This window comes from Orycteropus afer, unplaced genomic scaffold (genome assembly GCF_000298275.1).
Source record: "Orycteropus afer afer isolate SDZICR_OR568_19922 unplaced genomic scaffold, OryAfe1.0 scaffold00148, whole genome shotgun sequence".
Taxonomy (NCBI): Eukaryota; Metazoa; Chordata; class Mammalia; order Tubulidentata; family Orycteropodidae; genus Orycteropus; species Orycteropus afer.
This window is the reverse complement of record NW_006921735.1, coordinates 4,948,486-4,956,277: the sequence shown is the minus strand read 5'-3', so window position 1 is coordinate 4,956,277 and position 7,792 is coordinate 4,948,486. Positions and strand designations below refer to the sequence as shown.

Sequence of the window (7,792 nt, the reverse complement as noted above, 5' to 3'; positions counted from 1 at the left end):
AGGATTAAAATTAAATAAATAAATAAAGTTTGATTGAACACTTGCCGTTCTAAGAAGTATTAATTTGGGTATGACATGAGAACCAAGTGGAGTATTGGGGAAGTACAGAGGAAGAAGCTAGAAAGTACTGAGTTAATTGTTACCAATGGCACTGAACACAAAGCTAAATTCTCACTTAGAAGATGTGTTTTAAAGTAGATTTGAGTATTTGCTGAGAAGTTGTAACGAATAATTTTAAAAATGCATTTCTCCCAGACTTATGAGTCTTTTATTCTTGGTAAAGCCAAACTATATCAAAGATTAATGTAATAGTTTCTAGAGCTTGAAGATCTCAAAAGGGGGTACTGAGATAACTACAATTCTGTTACACATAAGGTATCTGTGAGTCAGAGCTGATTCTATTGCAACTAAGAACAACATTACATGTTGAATTGAATTTCAGGATGAAGTGAATTCATTTTGGATGATCATCCTCATTCAAAAATGTATTGTGGCAAACAGTAAGTTGTTTCCTTAAAAATCTGAAAATAGAAGTACCAGTTGACCCAGCAATTCCATTACTAGGAATATATCTTAAATAAGTGAGAGATAACACACATAGGCATATGTACACCTATGTTCATTGCACCACAATTCACTATAGCAAAGAGATGGAAACAACCTAAATGCCCATCATCAGAACAGTAGATAACCAAATTATGGTACATGCATGCAATGAAATACTATGCTACATTAAAGAACAACGAGGAATACGCAAACCATCTCACAATGTGGGTGAACCTGGAGGACATTATGCAGAGTGAAATAAGTCAATATCAAAAAGACAAATACTTTTTGAGCCCATTACTGTAAGAAGATAAAGGGTTTTCTTGGGAAAGGGAACTCACTTTGTAGGTTACCAGGATGGGGAGGGAAGGGGGGTTTAATTTCAGACTAGCTGGGGTCCACACACTGACATGGGTAAGGAGAGGGATATATGGAAAGGATCTGTGACTACCATGATAACATTAGGAAATAGGAGGACACCAAATCGTGCACATAAGAGATAGATGACAGATGCTAATACCAACCAATATGTTCACAATACTGCATTATCATTAACACCAAACACCAGGCTACACATAAACACATAAACACCTGAAAGGATTAGATGGGGGTCAGTGAACAGGAATATACTCTAGACCAAGGAAAGAGTCAGCTGAGGCTAAACTTGCACAGACACCAGTGATAAAAAATACCTGCATTCCTTATAGAAACAATAGAAAAGAGACACAGAATAATCCCTCACAGACACTATGGGAGAGATCCAATAGATCTACTGTCTCATGACCATAGTACTGGGAGACACCAGACTTAATTGGCACAACAAAATACATGAAAGCCTTGTTTCTCATCCTACATTGGTGAGTAGCAACTGGGGTCTTAAAAGCTTTCAAGCGGCCATCTCAGATGCAGCTAACAGTCTCCTAGCATCGGAAGCAAAGATGAATGCAGCAAAACAAGGGCATTTGGAAGCAATCAGCCATAAGACATGATGGTCCTCAAGACCAGAAGAACTACATGGTGCCCAGCTACAAATGCCAACCACTCAAGAAAGGATCAAATTTGGAGATCCTGGATAGAGTGGGAGGAAAAAGGTGGTACAAAATCCCAAAACTCAATAATGACCAGAATTACCAGTCAGATGAAATGTGATGAGACACCCAATACCATGGCCCTGGAATACATTCTGTGCCTGGAATAAAAAAACACCCCCAGGGCTAGCTCTCAGTCCAATAGTTAACAAGATGTATATGAAGACCACTCAACTCAGAATGACACACCCACAAATTCTATGGTAATACATCCTTTAGAGCAATAGACCATGGGGCACCAGAGGACCAATATTCAAATTGAGGAAATGAAGGACAAACAGGAGTGCCTAATTATGAGGGGCACAGAGGGAGGTTACAGGGTAGGAAGTGGAGGAGACTGGGTTAGGGTTGGACATGGTAAATGGGGAGTGAAACTAAATGTACATGTAATGTTGCATTAAAAAAAGCTATAATAATAATAATAAAAATTGTTAAACAACCAAGAATCACTCAAAAGACAAAGCAGTTGTGGAGCATTAAGTGTTGCAGTAGCTCTACTGTTTGGTAAAGAAACAAATCACCATGAATGACGTTTGAGACATATAAAACTTGAGCTCTAAATATGAAGTTATGTTTTTTCAGATAAATCCATTGACAAGTCATTTGTAACTCATAGTGATCCTATAAGATGGAGTAATACTGCCCCATAGCATTTCCAAGCCTATACTCTTTATGGAAGCAGAGTGGCACATCTTTCTCCTGTGGAAGTGCTGGTGGTTTTGAACTGTCAACCTTTTAGTTAGCAGTTGAGTGCTTCACTACTGCACCAAAGGCCCTTGAAAATTTATACATATATGGAAATTTTCAAAAATTTTCATGACCTCCTCATGCAGGGCCAAGCTAATCTCTATATCATTCCAATTTTAGTTAGTATATGTGCTGTGGAAGTGAGTATATGGGCTCTGAACCATTAGCCATTAGAGGAATAAAAATAAAAACCACATTGAGATATTATTTCCTACTCACAAGTCGGATATAATTTAAAGGAAAAAAAAAGTATTGGTGAAGATGTGGAGAAATTGAGCATTCATTCATTGCCGGTGGGATGATAAAATGGTACAGCTACTGTGGAAAACACTATAACAGTTCCTCAAAAAGCTAAGCATAAAATTACCATAAAAACAAAATTATCATATGATCCAGCAATTCCTATCCTAGGTATATACCCCAAAAAATTAAAAGAAGAAATGCAGACACTTACCCACCAATGTCCACTGTAGCAGTATTCACAATACACACAAAAAAAATTGGAAAAATCTATTTGCCTAATAATAGATGATGAAGCTCTGGTGGCCATGTCCCTAAGGCATTTGACTGCTAACAAGAAAGTTGGTGGTTCAAACCCACCAGCTACTCCATGGAAGGAAGACTGGGCAATCTGCTTCCATAAAGATGTACCACCTGGAAACACAAAGAGGGTCAGTATGAGTTGGAATGGACTCAATGGCACTAAGTTTCGTGTTTGGTTTAATAACAGATGAATGAATAAACAAAATGTGGTAGATACATTCAATGTATTATTACTCAGTCAAAAAGAGAAATGAAGTCCTGATAAATGCGAGAGCATGGATGAAACATGAGGTCATCATGCACAATGAAATAAGCCAGTTACAAAAGTACAAATACATTGTATGATCACACTTATATGAAATAACTAGAATAGGGAACTGTATAGAGACTCGACGGCACATAACAACAACAACAACAACATAGTGACCAAAGTTTATTACTGGTTACCAGGATTGGGTAGGAGATGGAAAAAAGGAAGAATAAAGTATTTAGGGACACTGAGCTTGTCTTAAAGGAAGATGGGGTGATCTACTTCCACAAAGATTACAGCCTCGGAAACTCAATGGGGGCTGCTATGCATTGGAATTGACTCGATTTTTTTTTGTTTCTTTTGTTTGTTTCTTTTGAGCTTCTCTTAAGGGTGATGATATAATATTGGAATGGATAAGAGTGATAGTTGAACAGCATGAATGTAATTAGTGTCACTGAACTGTACATGTAAAGGTTATTCAAATGTCAAATATTTTGTTACATATGTATATATATGTATGTATTACAATAAAAATATATATGTATATATTCTCTTTAGATTGATATCAGAAAAATCAAGGCTATTGTTACTTGCAATGTTTCATTCCTTCATTTATTTGTTCAGTCTTTAAGGTAGACCTATGATACATTCAACTCCTTTGTTAAAAAGGGGAATAAGATTGTAACAGTGAATTAGACTCATTTCTTAATCTCAACAGGTTGAAGGCAGTCCATTGGCTGGAAGTACCAAATATTACAACAGGCCATATTTTACCCAAAGTCCACAATCTTTAAAGAATCCTTTCTTAAAATTTCAAGGCACTCAATACATTAAAGACAAATTGAATACCATTTAACTTAAATAGGTAAATTATTTCAAAATGAGGCCAATATAATTTCAAATCAATAAAGCTCATATGCCTTCTTGGTCTCCTTTTTAATACATTGTACAATTTCATTTAATCCAATATAGTTTGTTAAATACAATTCAATGTGATATATATTAACCAAAATTAAGAGAGATGGAATACTGCAGCTTTTTCTTAAAGAAAAAGATTTGTTTGTCTCCATTATGTTTATATGCACATTGTCCGATTAGATCAGAACATCAATATAAGTATACTATAGCAGTTTGCTAACTTACTAATGCTACTAACATTTTTATAAATAAATATAAACAACCTAAACTTATTGAGTAATTTTCAATTAAAAGAGAAATAAGTGACTAATAAAATATCATGAAAAAGTTATATTTTTTTCCACAAACAATTCTTCAACTTTAATTCTTTAGCACTTTTGTGCTTTTGATATTTTATATTAAAAAGAAAAATTAAGATTTTAGATTTCACATAATTATTATCTTTTGCAAATGATAAGATAGAAGCAAGATCCTAAATTAAAACATGTATATTGTAAAATTAACAGCTATGTCAAAACAAAGTTCTCTTTAAAAAAAGAAGTACCAATCCTATAACATACAGTAATTGAAATAAAATAGGAAGGTATCTTATTATTGAACAAAGTTCTCTGTAAAATGAATTTTACCATAGATTTACATGCTTTTTGTCTATTAACAATCCCTATAAGAAAGAAAAACAAAGTATACAAAGAATCAAGAAAAAAATACATATATATATATATTGTGATAGTTGGAGCTGTGTGTCAACTTGGCTGGACTAGAATTCTGTGTGGTTTAAGTAATTATGATGTGGATTGTTTCCATGATGAGATCAGATGTATATATTTTGAGTAGCCAGTCCATTGAAAGGCAGTTTCCCTAGGGATGTGGCCTGCTTCCAGTGTATTTATGGACATCCTGGGAGAAGAGACATTCTTCTGTCAATCGGGATTCTGTTGTGCTGCCTACAACTGTCCGTGAGTGAACAATCCACCATTTGGCTTGCAGATCTTGGAATCAACAGTCGTTGGAGTCAACAGCCGGTATACTGCCTGCCAACCTGGAGCTCATCTGCCCCTGCAGCTGCATGAGTCAGGAAAAGCCTCCAGCTTGACGTCTGATCCAAAAACTTTGGACTTGACAGCTTCTGTAAGTGTGTGAACCATTTTCCTACGATAAATTTATCTTTCTCTCTCTATATAAGCTTTACTGGTTTTGCTTCTCTAGAGAACCCAGTCTAACACACACATATATATATATTTTTTTTTTCTATTCAGAAACCAAGAATATACTATATTCCTTCTGAAAAAAATCTTTTTCTAATTTTTCCCCGTAAGAACAGAAAGCTGAGAGTTGTAATTTCTTGAAAAGATAGTAGAATAGAGTAAAATTTAGGAACCACTATTGCTTAATGAAACTTTTATTATTTAAATTAGACTCACTTAACTTCACTTTAGCTTATTCTTTCTACATTTACAAAAGTTATGATTACCTTGTATAATGCAATTGGAATGGTTTGATTATTTCTTATGCTTGATCTGAAAGCCCTGGGATATACCACTTGTCAAAAAAATTATTACTGGAATTCTAAGTACAGTCATTCCCTGGTATCCATGGGGGATTAGTTTGAAGACCCAATGAATATCAAAACCATGGATGTTCAAGTCATTTATATAAACTGAAGTAGTATTTAAACACAATTTATAGACATCCTCCTACATACTTTAGATCATCTCTAGATTACTTATAATACCTAACAACCTAAATGCTATGTAAATAGTACTTAACACTCCCTCTTAGCCTTTGAGGGATAGCTTTGAGCACTTAATTGCTTCTTTTTTCCCCAAGATATTTTTAATCCTTGTTACTTGAATCTACTAATACCCACAGCTATGGAAAGTCTACTGTACTGACAGAAATTACTTCTAAATCTAATAATATAGCTTGGCACTACTGATTTAATTTAGCAAAGTAACAAAAAGAGAGATTAAAATCCATTAGGGGATTTAGCAAAGCAAAAACTTATAAAAATATGACCATGCACTATCACACAGGAGGATGAAAAATGTTGTTTGAACTATTATTTGTTGAAATAGAGTTCTGGTCTCTCCATTGTTGTTATGTGCCATCGAGTCTAGTCAGACCCGACTCATAGCAACAATCAGAAATAAATAGAAACCATTTCAAATGATAAGCCTGTAATGACTGTAGTGAAAGGACCTTTCACATGTATTTTTATTAGCATCTATAAAATAAGAGTGCAATATGGGCAAATATATTTGCATATACTGAAATTTTGCATTTAATAAAATTTTGTCAGTATTAAAAGGTAGAAATTTGATAGCTAATATACTTAAAAAGTTAAGGATCATAAAATTAATCTTAATAATAATATCTACCCAATCTATTTTATTACAGGTCAATCCAAAGAAAGCTGGACTATGCATGAATCAATAGCTAACATGCTGAATTTTCTTTGGCATAGGTTGGAAGCCTATACCCAAATGTACTGAACAAAGAATTGATTTGCATACAGAGATATTTTGTGAATGGTTGCAGGACAGTATACTCAGCCTTGTCCTTTTCACTGTTGCATCAATCATATATGTGTAAATGTAACTAGAACATTAGTAAAATGTATGTCTTATTCAAAAATGAAAGGAAAATAAATTACAGAATAAAGATTAAAAAAAAATATTTATTACAGTAATGCTTAAACTAACAAAACGCAGTTTAATGGAATAACGATAGCTACCTTTATTGATCTTACCCTTTATTGATATCTGGGCCTTATGCTAAGCACTTTAAATACATTATCCAATTTATTTTTTACAAAAACCCCACACAGCAGTTATTATTTCCCACACTTAACAAATTAATATAATGCTCAAAATATTCAGGCCACTTGCTTAATTTTATACAGGTGAAATAAAACACCAGTATTAAAACCCAGATGTGGCCACAAAACCAATATTCTTATTATATGTGTTACATTGCCTGCCATGTAAGTTCCAGAAATTTAACATTCAATTCAGAAAAGGGAAAAAAAGACAGAACACAAGTGAATAAGAGAGACTTTAGTTTACAGTAAAGTCAATATATGTATCATATCTTTGTTAATGCATCTTATGCTTCAATTATAAAAGTAGAATATCTGGAACAAATAATGGAATAAACCTTAACTGCTGTCTTGATGTACCCTATATGGGGATGTGTATTCAATTCTGGAGGCTGCATTTTCAGAGGAAGATTGACAAACAAGGGAGCTGTCAGAAGACAACAAGAGTAATAAGAATGTAATGACCTGCTAATTATTCTAACCACCTTTTATTAACATGTGCTTTAGGCCTGATGGGAGCCTGGGTGGCACAAGTGGTTTGAGGTTGATGGTTAGAACCCAACAGCAGCTCCGTGGAAGAAAAGACCTGGCAAACTGCTTTTGTAAAGATTACAACCAAGGAAACTCTATTTAGCAGTTCTATTCTTGAACGTGTGTGGTGGCCATGAGTCAGAATCAACTCAATGATTACAGCTTGTTTTTATGAATTATGTCTCTGGTGAAGTTTCTGGTTCAAAATGTTACTGTACTTGGCTGGTAATCAAAAGTTTGGAGGTTCAAGCCAACTCAGAAGCATCTCAGACGACAGTCCTGGAAATTTACTGAAAAACCAGTTAGTCGCTAAAAACTCTATGGAGCATAGTTCTACTTTTTTTTTTTTTT

General features: G+C 34.3%; 1 non-coding gene across 1 annotated transcript; it reads right to left on the bottom strand.

Annotated features, from left to right (window-relative positions):
- Positions 1-2,422: 2,422 nt before the first annotated feature.
- LOC122150473 lies at positions 2,423-2,531 on the bottom strand. The gene has a single exon (XR_006163687.1). It is a non-coding gene; the product is annotated as a U6 spliceosomal RNA (small nuclear RNA).
- Positions 2,532-7,792: the final 5,261 nt, after the last annotated feature.